The following is a 16,719-nucleotide window of genomic DNA, read 5'->3' as shown; positions in this document are numbered from 1 at the left end:
GCCGATCCCTGTGCAGTGTCTCCAGTACTTGGGGGCCTCAGTCAATACCTTGAACGCAAGCGTGTGTCCTTCGGAGGAGAGACGCTTATCGATCCGTGGGAAGGCCCTGCACCTCCTCTCAGCCCACTCTCCTACAGTGAGGACGGTGTCCTCTTTACTGGGGTCGATGGCTTCCTGCATCTTTCTCACCCCCAATGCACGTCTGCATATGAGGCCTCTGCAGGAATGTCTGGAGGATCAATGGGACCAGAGGCGGGGGCGTTGGGAGGACAGGATTCATCTGTCCCAACACGCTCTACAGTCTCTGAAATGGTGGTGCTCCTCAGAGAATGTCTGCAAGGGGACTCCCTTTCACAAGGATATTCCGGTCCAGACCATAGTGAACGATGCGTCTCTCCAGGGCTGGGGAGCGCATTCGGGCCCTCTTCAGATTCGGGGGATATGGTCACAGACGGAGATGACTTACCACATCAACTTTTTGGAACTCAGAGCGGTACACTTGGCCCTGAAGGCGTTCCATCCGTCCTTCAAGACGAACTCCCTGCTGGTTCAGACGGACAATACTACTACCATGTATTACCTCAACACGCAGGGGGGCTCCCGTTCACGCACGCTGTCTCGGGAGGCACAGACGATCTAGAATTGGCTGGTGGCCAGGAACCTAACGATTACGGCAACCCATCTGCCGGGAGTGCAGAATGCCCAAGCCGATGCGCTCAGCCGGCTCGTTCAAGAAAATCACGAGTGGGTGCTAAACGACGACGTGCTCAGAGACGTCTTCGCAGAGTGGGGCACTCCGGATATCGATCTGTTCGCTACGGCAGAAAACAGCAAATGCCGCGACTTTGCGTCCAGGTACTACCAACCAGGGACGCTGGGGAATGCCCTATGGATCAGCTGGTCCAACAGCTTTCTCTACGCCTTTCCACCCATTCCCCTGATTCCGGCGGTGCTGATCAAGCTGTCGCAATCCAGAGCCAGGATGATCCTGATTGCTCCGGAGTGGCCGAGGCAATGGTGGTTCACCGACCTTCTTCACCGGTCTGTTCTGCCACACCGGCGCCTGCCGTGTCGGCCGGACCTTCTCACGAAATTCGGAGGACAGATGGTTCACCCCAATCTCTCGTCCTTGAGTTTGGCAGCATGGCTCCTGAGATAGTGCAGTATGGACACTTGAACCTACCTCAGGACTGTATGGAGATCTTGAAGGAGGCGAAGAGACCGTCTACGAGGACTTCTTACGCCTATAAGTGGAAGAGATTCTGCTTATGGTGCACGGCAAAGGACATTGACCCTACATCCTGTAAAGAAGATGTTATTTTGCCTTATCTGCTGCAGTTAGCTCAATCTGGGCTTAATTTTCAGTCTATTAAAGTTCATCTCGCAGCTTTGACTGCGTATAGAAAGGGCCCTTCCCAAACCTCATTTTTTCAAATCCCTGTGATTAAAGATTTTTTGGAGGGTTTGCGTAAGGTGTTTCCCCCTGTTAGACGACCTTCTCCACCATGGGAATTGAACGTGGTGTTGTCCAGATTAATGAGGGAGCCTTTTGAGCCTATTCATAAGGCTTCTCTGCAGCATTTGTCCTGGAAGGCTGCCTTCCTTGTGGCCATTACATCGGCCAGGAGAGTAAGTGAGATTCAGGCTCTGTGTTGTCAAGAGCCGTATACTGTATTCCATGCTTCTAAAGTGGTAATGCGTACTCATCCTAAGTTTTTGCCTAAAGTGATATCTGATTTCCATGTAAATCAAATGATAACTTTGCCTACATTTTTTCAGCATCCCTCCTCTCCGGCGGAGAGGTCTCTGCATTCGCTAGATGTGCGTAGAGTGTTGAAATTCTATCTAGGTAAGACAAAAGACATCCGCAGGTCGGATCAACTGTTTGTAAATTATGGTTCAGTAAGAACTGGTCTAGCTACCTCGAAACAGTCCATCTCCAGATGGATTGTGTCCTGTATTCAGCTCTGTTATCAGAAAGCTAATAAGACATTGGGGGGTAAGCCTACAGCGCATTCGACTAGGGGCAAAGCAGCTACTACTGCTTTGCTTAGGAATGTTCCGATTGCTGACATTTGTAAGGCTGCCACCTGGAAGTCGGTCCATACGTTTACAAAGCATTACTGCCTGGACTCTGATGCTAGGGCAGATGCGCAGGTTGGACAGGCTTCGCTGAGGAATTTGTTTGCACAGTAATTTGTTGGTGTTCGGTTTTTACTCCACCGCTGTTTGTGGTTGGGATGGGCTTGCCATTCTATTAATAGATTATGACTATACACAGAGATCCCCCTACTACAGAAGGAGTAGTTTCTTACCTGTAACTCCAGTTTTGTAGTAGGGGTATCTCTGTTATAGTCATAAGCGACCCTCCTGCCTCCCCGGTGGAGTAACCTGACAGTATCAGGCCTGTTGTTATACACCTTCAAAAAGAACTGAAAGTAACTTGCTTTGGCTGTGCATCCTGGGATACCGGGGGTCTCTGGAGAGTTCCTTAAATGCACGGTATCCTTTTAGCAGACACATAATGACAGCCTATAGGGCTTGTCTGTCCACCCCTTCCTCTCTATTGTTTAAAGGGATTTTGGTGAAGGGAGTGTGATACAATAAAGGAACATGTCAGATGTGAATAAAAATGACATTTAAACTTTATTTTGGCTTTTGTGTTCACTTCACATGAAGTGCTGGCCAGTGCAGCCATACTGTATTAGGCTGTATTATTTTGTCTGTCTCTTAAGTGTCTTTGCAGGTTTGCAAATGCAGGACACCTTAAGAGATATTTTGATTGCTCCGGGGTCCCCGCACATGGGCGGGACTATTCATAGATTATGACTATAACAGAGATACCCCTACTACAGAACTGGAGTTACAGGTAAGAAACTACTCCATCAGCCTCGTACCTTGTTGCGGTCTCTCCTGGCCCAGCGACGGCCCGAGCAGCAGCAGTGCATCCAGTCAGGACACAGGTAGGTCTGGCAGGGTTCTCCAAAGTTCAGGATCGCGGTCCACTGGAGCACGCAGCGAAATGCACCTCGGTGGGCTCACCCTATCTGGCCTAGACAGAGGCGCTGGTAGGAGAGCTTTGATGATATTCGGTGGCGGCAGGCCAGCTCGATCGGCGCAGATTTTTCTTTTTTATTCACGGGGGTAACCGCCCACCACGCTGAACCTTGAGTCTTTCTCCGGTGGGCGTATTATCAGCCAGGCTTGCCTTCAGGCTACAGCTCAGTCGCCCCTGATGCCGGATGTTCGCGCCCAGCCTGTCTCTGGCCTTCTCCCTGGAGCCGTGGGAAGGCCAGCTGCGTCACACCCTCTGCAGCCCAGCTCGAGCATCAAGGAGCGTCGATATACGGCACAGCCATTGTCCGATTGCTCATCTTGCAGTAAGCCATATTTCCTGGTGTCTCTTGCGCCTCCTTTCACAGGATAAATAACCGATTTTATCTCAGCCAGCAGAGTTCCCTTAGCGAGCAGCCATCTTGCTGTTCGGTGAAACCACGCCCACCATACTAAAATTTCTAAAACAAATGTCTCTTTATAATTAATCATAAGTGTTCAATGTTCAGTATAAAATTTCCAAAACGTTATATAAAAAATGCTCACAAACTATGTCCTTTATATATGTAAAAAAAAAAAAGCTCTGAGAAATTGAGTACGTCTGAAAGCCATGGTGCTCAGTAACAGTTAGAGAATAAAAATTTTGTTTAAAATTCCTTTTTCAGTTGTTTGGGGGGAAAAAGGCAAAATTTTTCCCTGCACACGGAGAGACAGTTGTTTGTGTCTTTTGAGGGGGATGTAACATCACAGCTGCTTGCCTTCTCAGAAGACTGTCCCTGGAACACCTCACAGATCAGGTCAGTCGAGCAAAGGTGGTGATCTTCAGTTCCCACAGCCGATGCCGAGGAAGCATTTGAAACATCCAAATCCTGCGTGCCAGCAGTAGAGCCGGTGTCCAATTCAACAGGAGCTGAAGCATCCTGTGGTCGCTCTAAGAATGCCTATATCAACATGGGAATACACTGAGGACACTGCACTTCGTGGGACTTTTAACAGGTTCAGCAATGCATCCACACCCGGTGGCGCAACCGATGGAAGTGTTAACAAAGATCCAACACGCATTCTTGTCCATAGTATAAGCAGCGGAGACCAGGCAAGACAGTCAGTCCAGATTGGTTTGAATGATGGAAACCAATTCTCGCTTAGCTCTCAAAGCCGAGTTGTGCCCAGATGGATTACCATGCTTTCACGGCAAGGCTGCTCCAAGAGTGCTTTTTCCAGCTCCTTGGGATCTGGGACGTCCATTGTGTAGCAGAAAAATTCAAATCAAGATTCCCAGTAGCAGGATTAGCGGACGTCCCCCAAAAATGCTTCCAAATACGGAGTGTATGAAAGCTGAAATCACCCCGAAGACTGTCGGAAAGGTGCTTATTAGTCCAGAACCTATGTACTTAAATAGATGTACTACACCCTAAGTATCAGACCTGTTAAAGATACGTTATACCAGTTCTCCGAAATGGAAAGGTCAATTTGTTTGTACTAGTACCTGTATCTCAGCTGAGGACCGGGCAACCTCAAGATCAAATGTCTTTCGGGCTGAGGTTAAGGGCACATCCTTTTGTAAAAGCATGGCTTTCAGTCTGCTCAGAGAATTAAATCGTATAAAGGAAAGGTTCAATTAAGACCATAACGGTGCCTCGCTGACTGTGTGGGTTGGTGGAAACAATACTTGCATGAAACAAGTAACCCTGGAACTTACTGTGACTAGATATGCAATGCCTGGAAGCATCAACAACCTTGATCATTCAGAATTGAGTAACTCCCATTCGAGAGCAGCCTGAATACTGGATTAACCACAGCAGCCGTGGATCCCTTTAAATGACATGATAAGTTTGCAACTGAAACATTACTGGCCCGTGAAGCATAGTATCCTGGCAAAGTAGAGACCCATTTAATTAAGTCTTGCAGTCTGTACCACTGAGAAACACTTCAGTGTCCCCATTCCTGCATTTGAATCTATACCGTAATTCCCTCTATTCATGAATGAAGTCCTTACCCATTGCTTCATATCTGCCTAACTGGTGATATTCTAGGCAATATTGAAATTTGAAAGTTGTTACTGGCAATGTTATATAGCCATGAATTAACCATTCTGTGGACGTTGACTCTGCCACTGTGAAAGGTAATTGGTCCAATTTTTCAGTGAGCAGCATTGTATATTTTGCATCCCTTTGTGCCATTGTTGTCTGCCTTTCTTTTAAGTTGCATAAAGAGAAAGAAGACGTACTGTTGATATATCGCTAGGGCACCTAACCAGAGGGCAATGATTGTAGCATCTAGCTTATTAATAAAATGGGTCGTAACTGCGATTGCCTGTGTTGTAAGATCCTGTTCCATTATATCTATTGCAAGAGACCCAATGTTGCCCAGTGAATAAATCCTGGATGTTAGTGTGGTCTTTCCATTGTCCACCACTGCGAAAGCCTTTTCTAAGTTAACTCTGTCAATTTCACGCAATCTCTCCGCTACTTCCTGTTGCAAGAATTTCCAAATTTCATTATAGGTAGTTTAAGAAGCATTTTCGATGGTTTCCGGGGACCTAGCAAAAAAATCCCTTAAATCCATGTCATCTGAGAGTAAGGACAAGTGTCGTTTCACATGGGACAGTGTTTAGGCTCTTAGCCAATCTAGGCATAACTTCCTAACACTGTATGATGTCACCACCCATGGATGTTCTCGTTGTACATAGCGTAGGTCAGGCCTATGGATACTAAACCATTTGGTGGTACCCTTGAATCTTGACTGATACCTATTTGTGTCAATATGCCAAATTAACCATCCCTTCCAGTTGGGGTCTGATGAATTGTATGAAGCGTTATGCATGATGTCATCTAGCTTACCCTCACTGTTTTCTGTATAATTTTGCCATCCCTCAAAGTGTGAAAGCAAGGGAATCTGAGGTGTGTTAAAGTATTTAATCTTGGCTAACCCAAGACAGGAAGTCTGTTGCACTGTGTCGTTCAGGAAAATAATCTGCTGTGGCACGGTCTAAATAATGCCTCAGTTCCCTAAACCTGCCATTCCTTAGTCCCCTAGACTGCTTTTATGTCTATAGTGTCTTTCCATAAGACGAAACCCTGTTCTGACAGTTGGGAGATAAAAGAAGCAGAGTATATATCGGTTTCGTGTTAGCAAGCCTATTTTTCTTTGCAGATGTAGGTGCAAATTTATAATATGATCGGGGATCCGATATATTGAACCCAGAAAAATAAGCAAACTTTTGTACAAACTTTTATGAACTATCTTTCTGTGGTGTTGGGCAATGTTCCCATTGGTGCTATGTGAAAACATTATGTGGTGTACTTGCTTTATGCAAACAATGATGACCATAATGTTGGTAATAATACATGGTGTCAAAATCAGACTTATCCTCATACATTTCACTTCTAGAAAATGCAGCAGATTGTTCAAAATCAGACAGCATACTATTTACAGTTTCCAAATCCCAATAGTCAGAGTATGTACTGGAGGTGATAATAGAATTTAAAGAAATTTTAAATACATGTGGTATTTGCAAACGTTCAGTGGACCAAATACATCATCTGAAACCCAATCCCAAACTGGAAACTGGAACTGCTGTAATGTTCACAAAGGACAGGTCTCTGTTCACGGTGAGATGACGTAAGAGGTTTTAGTACCAAGTTCACATGTGATGCTGTGGAGCATTCTGGGAGATAATGTCCATTCAGTAGTAAGAAAAAGACAGTCACTAAACCTATGCAGAGTACCAGGAACAGTGGACTAAGTGCTATCCAAAGCTGTAGCCAGGGTGAGACTAGGTAAGTCTTTTTCCGCTAAATGTAGAAATCATCAATTTGTTTTTTACGGTAAACTGGAGTTGGCGGTGACTCAGGTTCACTTGGATCCAGAGAAAAAGTGTTGAACTCAATGAAATAGCCAGATACAGATCGATCTATCTTTAGTAGCTCAGCAGGTTTTTTTTCAACTGGCAGATGACTAGTTTTGAGGCATATTGATGTCTGTGTTAGGCCGAAATAAAATCTGTTTCATTTCTGTTTTGTAGCTGTTCAAGTTTAACAGGTACGAGTTTAATTTCATTGGTCGTAAAACTCAATTACTTCGTATAGAAGACTCTTGAAATATTATTAGTGTTTCTGTCGGAACTTCCTAAATGGTAGCGAGAGGAGATCGGCAGCTACCCCAGGAGCCCACGCGGCCTGCTATTCAGTATCGACAACATAGTGTGGTTTAATCAGATCAATGGGGATGAATCGCTTTTCTTTTTTACTGGCAAGAGGCGGAAGAAGTTCTGTTCTTGTTCCTTCGACAGCCAGGATAGGTACAGGCACTCTGTATGATGGCCCACATTCTTTCTTGTCCAAAATCTTTTCTCTGACTAGATCTGAAACTTTTGGGATCCAGGCAGGTCTTGCCGTGACTGATTTTACGGTGCGTTTTACTTGGACGTTGCTTTGTAGTGCCTGGAATTCATTGAGTTCCTGTAAAACAGCCAAACGGTTATCAATGTCAAATGGCTCTTCATCTGCCACTGTGCTGCCACAATCGAGATTGGGTACCCACATTCTCCTCCCAAATAGGACCTCATAAGGAGTACGGCCTCCTAGGGAACTTCTTGGCATATTATTGAGTGCCCTCTGGACCCCATATGGGTTATTGACCCAAATACCACCTGAGCCTAATACCCTTGCTGTTAAGGATTGCTTTAAGTCCCGGTTTTTCCTCTCCACAATCTAATTTCCCTCAGGATGATACGGTGATGAGTACTTCAATGCAACACCCCAACTTCCCATGGCTTCCTTGTAAGCCCGAGAGCTAATCGTGGGGCCACTGTCAGAATGTAATGTGCCAATTGCATGTGTCCCTATAAAGACTCACAATTCCTTTATAACAGTTTGGGTGCCAGCTGAGCCCTGAGGCCAAACCCACAGGAATCTAGAGCATAAATTGTAGGAAGCTGGCTCTGTATATACTATACCAAAGTGAGGGATAGTGTGCACAGAGTCAAGTGGAACCTCAAAGGTAGGCAGAGGTAAAGTTAGATAGAACATTCTTCTCTATTTGTGGTAGTGTGGTCGAGCAGTAAGGCAGTATCAGAGGACAGTGTTAAGCATTTGTTGTACTCTCTGTCAGCAAATGAATTCACACACTCAAAGACTGAACTTCAGACCAATTGTTTTGGTATAAAAATATTCTTTTAGTTATTTTATTTTCTAGGAACCAAGCGACCCTGGCACAGGTAAGCAATAAATACTTTACAGTAGTAATGCAATTGAAATACAGTTTGAATGATAATTGTATATGCACTTTGGTTTGATTGACATGGATGCAGCAAAATGCAATACTTAGTAAATGCAGTACATAGACTTGAATAGACTTTTTAGTAAAATAGCAGGTAAGTAACTTTTGAGATTACTAGGCTTACACAGAGTAGTATACCTAGATACTACTCTGGGTCATTTCCTGAAAACGGGTAAGTAAAATCGTTTTTGTAAGATTATGCAGTTTTAAAGAATTTCTTTACTTTCTCAAACTCCACACTTGGAAACATTTCACAGAAAAACAGTCAATGTTATCCTATGGAGGAAAATAGTGAGATCAATTTTGAGTTAAGTATTTGGTAGTGGGAGTTGAGGTTCTGGGGGTAGACTCAGGGGTCCCCCAGGGTCAAGGATGCACTCTAGTTACACCCTCAGCGGCAGTAGGGCGGCCGGGTGCAGAGTGCTGATGCCCAATGTTATCCAATGGGGGATAGGGGGCCTCCGGTTGGTGGTCGCTGACTAGCAGGCCATTTGGCTGTGGGAACAAAGCTCCTGGACTTTAGCTCAGGGCAAATGAAGAAACAAAGTAGCACCAAAGGTGCACCCTCAGTGGCACTAGGGTGGCTAGGTGCAGAGTGCTGTTTTGACGTTGGACGCCCTGTTGTTTTCAATGGATATCCTCTGGTTTGGAAAGATATTGCAGGCTTGGGGACGAAGATCTTCTGGGTGCGACCACCACTTCGAGAGGTAAGTTAGGGGTTGGTTAGGCACCATCGGTTTGGGCACACAAGGTCGTGGGGTGTCGGGTGCAGGGGTGCCCTTTGGGGTTGGATGTTTTTACCAGCTCCTGGTTGCGGTTAGGAGGGCCTTCTGGATTTAGGCTGCAGGCGTCTGCTTATGGCAGGTCAGGGGTCGGCGGATCTTTGGTCAGGATAGCCGGAGTGACCTCCTCGTGGTGTTTGCGCGCTCGGGCTGTCGATGGCGGATGCAGAGTGAGGCGGATTCACGGTGTCCGGCCAGAGGTTGCAGGTGAAAAATCTGGTGTTTACGGGAGACAGTATTTGTTGTTGAAGGCATGCAGGTCTTCCGGGGTTTTCCAAGTTGCTGGCTGCAGGATACACCGGGATTTTGCAGGAGCAGGTTTGAGGGGGACACAGGCCAGTAAGGGTGGGGCCAAGTCAGTGGGCGTCTTCCTCTTGTGGCTGCTGCACGGCTGTTCGGTCCTTCCATTTCTTGTTGCAGGTTCTTGTCTGAGTAAGAAAGGTTCGGGGGTGCCCCTAAATCCCTAAATACTAGATTTAGGGGTGTTACAGGTAGGTAAAAGGCAGGGACCAATGGGTCCCTTCCCTGGCGTGGGTACACACCCTATTATACCACCCTCCAGTGGGAGGGGGGCATGAGCCTGTTCCTGGTTGGCTGAGTCATCCCATCTTCAAGATGGCGTGGACTGAGAGTTGTCCTTCTCATTGCCTCCCCTACCTGTGGGGTCCTCACTTGTTTTTCCTGCCGGTTCTCCTTCCCAAAGTGGGGGTCAGAACCAGTGAGGACCAGTTGCTGAGAGCAGCGAGTGTTCTGGGAAAGCGCACAAAGGCGGCAAGCCTTTGAAGCTTCCCCTTCGTGAACCCTGCCCATCCTGGGGGAGGATGCTTGGCACTTCGTCCCAGGATGTGCATTGTTTCAGGCCCCAGAGAGCAGCAGGCTCTCAACCCAGGGGTCCAGAATATGTCTGGTGATGGCAGCTGAAAGCAGCCACTCAGCTTGGACACTAGTGGTAGGTTAGTTTTCAGGGGGCATCTCTAAGATGCCCTCTGTATGCATTTTTCATTAAATCCCACAAAGGCATCAGTGTGTGTTTAATGTGCTGAGAAGTTTGATACCAAACTTCTCAGTTTTCAGTGTAGCCATTATGGTGCTGTGGAGTTCGTAATGACATGCTTCCATTACCATATACTCTTAATGGCAGCACTGCACTTATAATTTCTAAGAATGGACTTAGACACTTTAGGGGTACAGGGCTCATGCACCTGTTCCCTCACCACGGGTATAGTGCACCCAGCTAGAGGGGTGACTGATCTATGCCAGGGCAGTGGTTTGCAGACATGGCACACAGGAATGTGTGCCATGTCGACTCATCACTTTGTTCTGCACCAAGACATGCAGCCTGCAAAGGTAGTGTGTGAGTGTCCGCGCACAGGTCTGCTAAGGGTGGCACAATAAGTTGTGCAGCCATTGGAGGCCTTCTCTGGTCACTGTGCCCTGGGTACCTGTGGTACCATTTACCAGGGGCTGACCTGTGGCCAGAGATGCCAATTAGGTTTAGGCTTCAATGCAGTTTTAGGAAAAGAACATAGGCCCTGGGTACCTGATTAGCAGGAGCACAGGGCACACTCAGTCAAAGTACATCAGCAATTCAGCAAAAACGGACAGCAACCATGCAAAAAGAGGTCACTTTCTCACATGAATCCACTGACACCAAGATATTCTTGAATGCCCCATCAGATTGTAAGGGGCCGCAGTGGTCCAAATAGACACAAGCGAGAGGTCTGTCTGATATCAGTAGTGGTGTTTGTGTTGGACGTGCTATGGTGAAACCCTTCATCTGCTGACAGATGTCGCACGTAAGGACAAATACATTTTTCTATTTCATTAAACCTGGACTTCAAAAGTGTTGTTTCAGTAGTGAAACAGTCGCAGTAATCCCTCTGTGCGCTAAACCCAGACCCTTGTGTGCTGCTTGAATTAAACCTAATCTGTGATCAATGTCTGTGAAGTGACCTGGTTCCATAGGTTGATGTGACACAGCACACGTAGCCAGTATATATCTTTAGGTTATTTATTAAGATGTAAAGTTCATAGTATAGCCCCACCAGGAGCAGCCTGCTAGCTGCTCAGCCCATCCTCTCCTAACTGTCTCACACCACACCAACATTCCAGTCACGTCATCATTCCACATGGAACACTCACACTGGCTGAGCAGCTAGTTACAAGGTACAGGGGGAACAGTTAACTTTATATGAAGATACTACAATATCTCCCTTCTTTCCAATTGACAATCAAACAAGGAATACTAAAAGTACATAGCAACTAGACACAAAAAATAAACAAGAGATAAATAGTCCAAATCCCAAGGGTAAGATGAATAACACATACCACGAAAGGGAACCAGACCATAAAAGGGAAGAAAAAGGATAAGAAAAGGATGGAAAAATAAGAATGAACTATCACCATCCTCCTCTTATAATAGGAAACAAAAGAGAACATTAAACCCACACACTATCACCAACCTCCTCCTTCAATGAGGCACAAAAACGATAAACTACCAAACGGAGGCTGGAAAAACACCACATGAGATACATATGAAAGAAAACACAGAGGATCACAATAGAGAACAACAGCAAATACTCTACAATTGTAGAAACATACAGAAAGAATCACTCTCAAACAAATACACAATGGGTGGACGTCACCCATCACTAAAACGTAGGTGGGACTAAGACCCCCCTAAACTCTAAGTATATGGGACTAACACCCATTACCAATAACCTAGGTGGAACTAACACCCAACACAAACATGAAAAAGGTTGGACTCACACCCCCTTAAAATTTAGTAAAAAGGACTAATACCCATTACTAATACATAGGTGGAGAGGAACTAAGACCCCCTGTACACAAAGTAGATGGGACTAACACCCATTACCAATAACGTAGGTGGGCCTAACCCCCCCCCCCCCTAAACACTAAGAATATGGGACTAAAACCCATAAACAATAACATAGGTGGGACTAACACCCCCTAAAGACGCAGAGAAAATATGTAACTAACATGCTAACTCCAAAAACAGGTCTCAAATATCGGAAAGGTGACTTATGATGTGGGAATGAGGCAAAACCTATTCCAATTGAGTAGGTGTAGCACAAAATAACTATCACACCCAATTAAAACTAACATGTAGCACACACAAACTCACATAAACCACTAAGTATATGGGATTAACACCCATTAGTAAAAACAAAAATGTGAACAACACACCACACATAATATAACCACTGTACGCTTAAAACGACACTGGTGTGCCTGTCAGCACGATAATTGACAAGCGTATAACAGTACTTGGTAACATCCCAGAAGAAAACACTCTGCATCCGATACAGTGCGCTCTGACTGTGAAGATCAACAGTGCTCGAACGAGACATAGTACTTGCCAGCAGACCAAAGTACTTGACATCAGATGGCAGCAGATGGAAATAATCCAAACTGAATGTCCGGTGACATGAAAACAGAACATAGTACTTGCCAGCAGACCAAAGTACTTGACAGCAGATGGCAGCGGAGGAAATAACCCAAACTGAATGTCCGATGACATGGAAAACAGGACTCAGCAGACAAGCGATAGACTGAAAAAGTGGACGCTTGAGAGGCAAAGAAACCAACTCCACGTTGAGCGTTGCGACGCTGCTGAAGTGCTTTGAAAACTTTATTAATTGAACAAAGATTGGCTGCGTAGTGGCATGCACATTAAATGACCATGGTTGCAGAAAACGCCGATCCGCCAACTCCAAAATGGCGGCACGCTGCGGAGCTTCGCGCAGGGTGGCTCCCAGCGCGTACATGCTGCAATGCGTCCATAAGCAGAGCCCCATATTGCCAAGCAACGAAAACCTCGGAATGAAAACCTCGAGGCCATGGTTCCGCGAGACTGAAGAACGCAAGTAGGTGTGCGTGAGCTGAATTTGAATTTTTAAAATGTAGCGCTACGAACAGCTCAAACAAGTCTGGCCACAACATGACTTTGAATCAAAAACCCCATCTTGGTCACAGTGACGGTCTCCTTTTAAGCAGGCAATGCAACAAGGCGATCCAAAACAAACCAAATCGTACCCAAAATTAAACAGGCACAAGTAAAACTCACACCAGTCCAGCACCAGCCCCAGAGAACACACAAAGTTAGACACACAACAGTGCTCTCAAGAGGCGTCACTTTCCAAAAAAAAACGGTTCACTTGTAGCGCTGACACAGAAGAACGCTAAAAAAAAAAAACAAGCAAGGAAAAACTTGAACTGGCCCACTCGCTTCCTTAAACTTGGCAGCTTGCATTTTACCGCAAACCTTAGGCTGTCACTTGTTACTTTTAGAACACACTGCTTTAGTTGAGGCACAGTAGTTTAACACTGGGGCCCGATTTTTGCCCCCGAACAAATTTTCCCACACAACATCACGCACTCGGTGATTAATCATTTCAGTTGTGAGTCCACTGGGGAACTCCTCTTGATGGAGACTCTCCCAAGACAGCAAGACAGCACAGACAGTCACCAATTACCTTGATAACAAAAGCACGTTGTCCTTTAGTACTGGAGGCTTGAAATTGGTTGTTGTACTGACCCTCCACAGACCAGCAGGTACAACAACACGACTGTCACTAAAGCCAGCAGCGATCTTAAAACATCCAACTTGGTCGCAAAAACAACCAGAAGACGGCTCAGAGAGGCAACACCTTGTAGTTGAAACAGAACTGAGACAAACTTCTGTTTTGCACTAATGACCAACTTGCAGCTCCACTCCTCACTCGAACTGGCACACAGAGGTTTGGGCGACCGGTGTTGTGGTCACTGGTGGGGCTCACGGTGCCAGGTGGTTTCGCCAGATGAGGAGTTTCTTTTCATTAAATCCATTTTCATCAAGTTACACTAGTTCAGTTACACATCAGTCTATCCAGGTTGCACGCACGGTTTCTTTAGTCCAACTCGTCGCCAATTGAAGTGACCTGGTTCCATGACTTGATGTGACACAGCAGACGTAGCCAGTATATATCTTTAGGTTATTTATTAAGATAGTAAAGTCCATAGTATAGCCCCACCAGGAGCAGCCTGCTAGCTGCTCAGCCCATCCTCTCCTAACTGTCTCACACCACACCAACATTGCAGTCACGTCATCATTCCACATGGAACACTCACACTGGCTGAGCAGCTAGTTACAAGGTACAGGAGAACAGTTAACTTTATATGAAGATACTACAGTCTGGTATTACTCTAACCCCCACTCCTGGAATTTGAGCATAAGGAATATTTTACGCATGTTTGGCGCGCCTGAGCTGTTTTTGCATGAATCATGGACAGCTACCATTATGTCTCTCTCTATTCTTGTACGAGAACGAGTTATTGCAGCTACGGCAGCAGTTCGCACTGTTGCCTTTGCGGCTTCATCAGCCAATGAATTCCCTTCAACGTGCACGCCAACCCGTTGATAACTCAGCGTATGGATCAAGTGAGTCCGCAGCAAGCCTTTTTTCAGCTCTGCCACTTGTTCCCAAAGCGGTTTATGCTTTATTGTGCAGCTTTTTGAGTCTTTAAAACCATTCTGACCCCAGTAGTAAAAAGATATTAATTGTAGGACTGGGCACAATTAAATGAATTGCACAAAATAAGGGGAATTATCGAGCTGTATTTTTAGTGCCAGTACTGGGGCTTTTACTTCTGCCAGCTGAGCCATGCAATCTCCTAGAGATTGTGTCAATGTATTGCTAGGACGGAACTTGCCGTCCCGCATACGACCCTTAGCAATCACACATGCTGCGCTGTATTACTGTTAACTTCCGGGGAGAAAGCAAAAAAAATAAAAAAATTGATGGACGGAATGCAGAACAAATCAAAACATTCACCCCAGTCAAGACATCTGGGTTAAATCCATCATTCTTTTGCTAACCATGCCACCCCAGTTTAGACCTGGCCATATGCAAATCAATCTTGACCCTGTGCCTCATGGGATCAGTACAGCCCGAACTGCCAAGCCAGGTCCTCCCTGGACCAGAAACCAGCATCCTAGGACCGGTTTCGGGGTTTCACCCCTCTTCAGCCAGGATAGCTTGATTCCAGTGGCACAGTGAGCCCAGGACCCACGTCTGGGCATACCTGGCGCACTTAGGGTGAGCAAGCAAAAGACACACAATTGATGGACTGAATGCAGAACAAATCAAAACATTCACCCCAGTCAAGAGAGCTGGGTTAAATCCATCATTCTTTTGTTCACCTTGCCACCCCAGTTTAGACCTGGCCATATGCAAATCAGTCTTGACCCTCTGCCTCATGGTAACAGTCCAGCCCGAACTGCCAAGCCAGGTCATCCCTGGACCAGAAACAAGCATCCTAGGACCGGTTTCGGGGTTTCATGGTGAATGGCATGGTGAGCAAAAAAATTATGGATTTAGGCCCAGATCTCTCTACTGGGGTGAATGTATGACCTTGTTCTGCATTCTGTCCATCAACTGTTGTTTTTACTGTTAACTTCCTACAGAAGGCTGAGCAGATCCGTCTGTGTAAAAAATGTATTCATACTGATGTAGAGTCTTTATTTAATTTGGGAGAGGATATTCTTATTCATACTGCAGAAATGCTTGTGTTTTTAATGTAGCATCAAATTTGTAGTCTACAGCTGTTGCAGTGAGAGAATTAGACCATTTTACCCATCGTGGATGTAGTAGTGCTTTTGCGTTTGGAACGCTAGCTTTTGTAACAAGCTGTAAGATTGGAGTCACAACAATAATTCATTTTCCCTGTGCCAGTGCTCTTTCTTTCTTTACAGCAGTCTGTACTGCTGTTTAGAATCTTTTCAGTGGCTCCAAAGTGCATCTCCATGTTTGTGTACAGATGAGATTTAAAGGCAGTGGGTACAGTTTCGCCTTCATTGAAGGTTAGGTAAGTGCACCCAGATTGACCCTCCTTTACACGGATCACCAAATTTGTAGTGTTTAAACGTGTGTGTAAGTGTTTTGGAAGCTATCATGTCAGCTTGCAATGAGAGAAGGATTTCTGTGTGTTCCTGTTTACAATGATGGACCGAAAAATCAGGTCTGATTAAGTCTTAGAAAGGTTTTACTTTTTCTGCCTAATCCAAAATGTATGGTCTGTTAATGTAGGAATCCTAAAATAGACTTTACATTTTTCAGAGTCTTTGGAGGTTGGAGCAGCGCACACTTTTCTAAAAAAAAAAAAAAAAAAATGAAATTAGCTGCTAGGTTTTTCCCTTCACTAGACAACTCATATCCCAAGAATAGGGCATTGAGGTGGGCAATTTTAGATTTTTTAAAGTTAAATTTGTAGGCTTTAGAGGCGAACCCCAGTATTATGTTGTTAATTTAGGCCAAATGAACCAATAATTCATCGTCCGTCAGATATCATCTACATAGGACAATGCCTCCTCATCAAAATTTTGAAGCAACTCTGTTACCCTTGCGGCAAACAACCCGGGTCTATTCTTAAAGCCTTGGGTCATTCGACAGAATTGACCCTGAGAGCCTAGGGCTGAAGATGCTGTCCAATATCTGCTTTCAATGAAAGATTGGATTTAGGACGTGACATTCAGTCATACACAATTGAACACTTTTTGGAAACTGATGCAGTTGGCATCAAGGCCTATGGACATATGGGGACT

At 45.4% G+C, this 16,719-nt stretch overlaps 1 protein-coding gene across 1 annotated transcript in view; it reads left to right on the top strand.

The window, feature by feature from the left end:
• The window catches only part of SCYL3 (SCY1 like pseudokinase 3), a 1,105,028-nt gene that overhangs the window by 218,526 nt on the left and 869,783 nt on the right, over positions 1 to 16,719 (top strand). The gene's annotated exons all lie outside the window — the stretch shown is intronic.

Source organism: Triturus cristatus, chromosome 4_2 (assembly GCF_964204655.1).
Source record: "Triturus cristatus chromosome 4_2, aTriCri1.1, whole genome shotgun sequence".
In the NCBI taxonomy this organism is placed as follows: Eukaryota; Metazoa; Chordata; class Amphibia; order Caudata; family Salamandridae; genus Triturus; species Triturus cristatus.
This window is presented reverse-complemented; position numbering and strand designations above follow the sequence as displayed.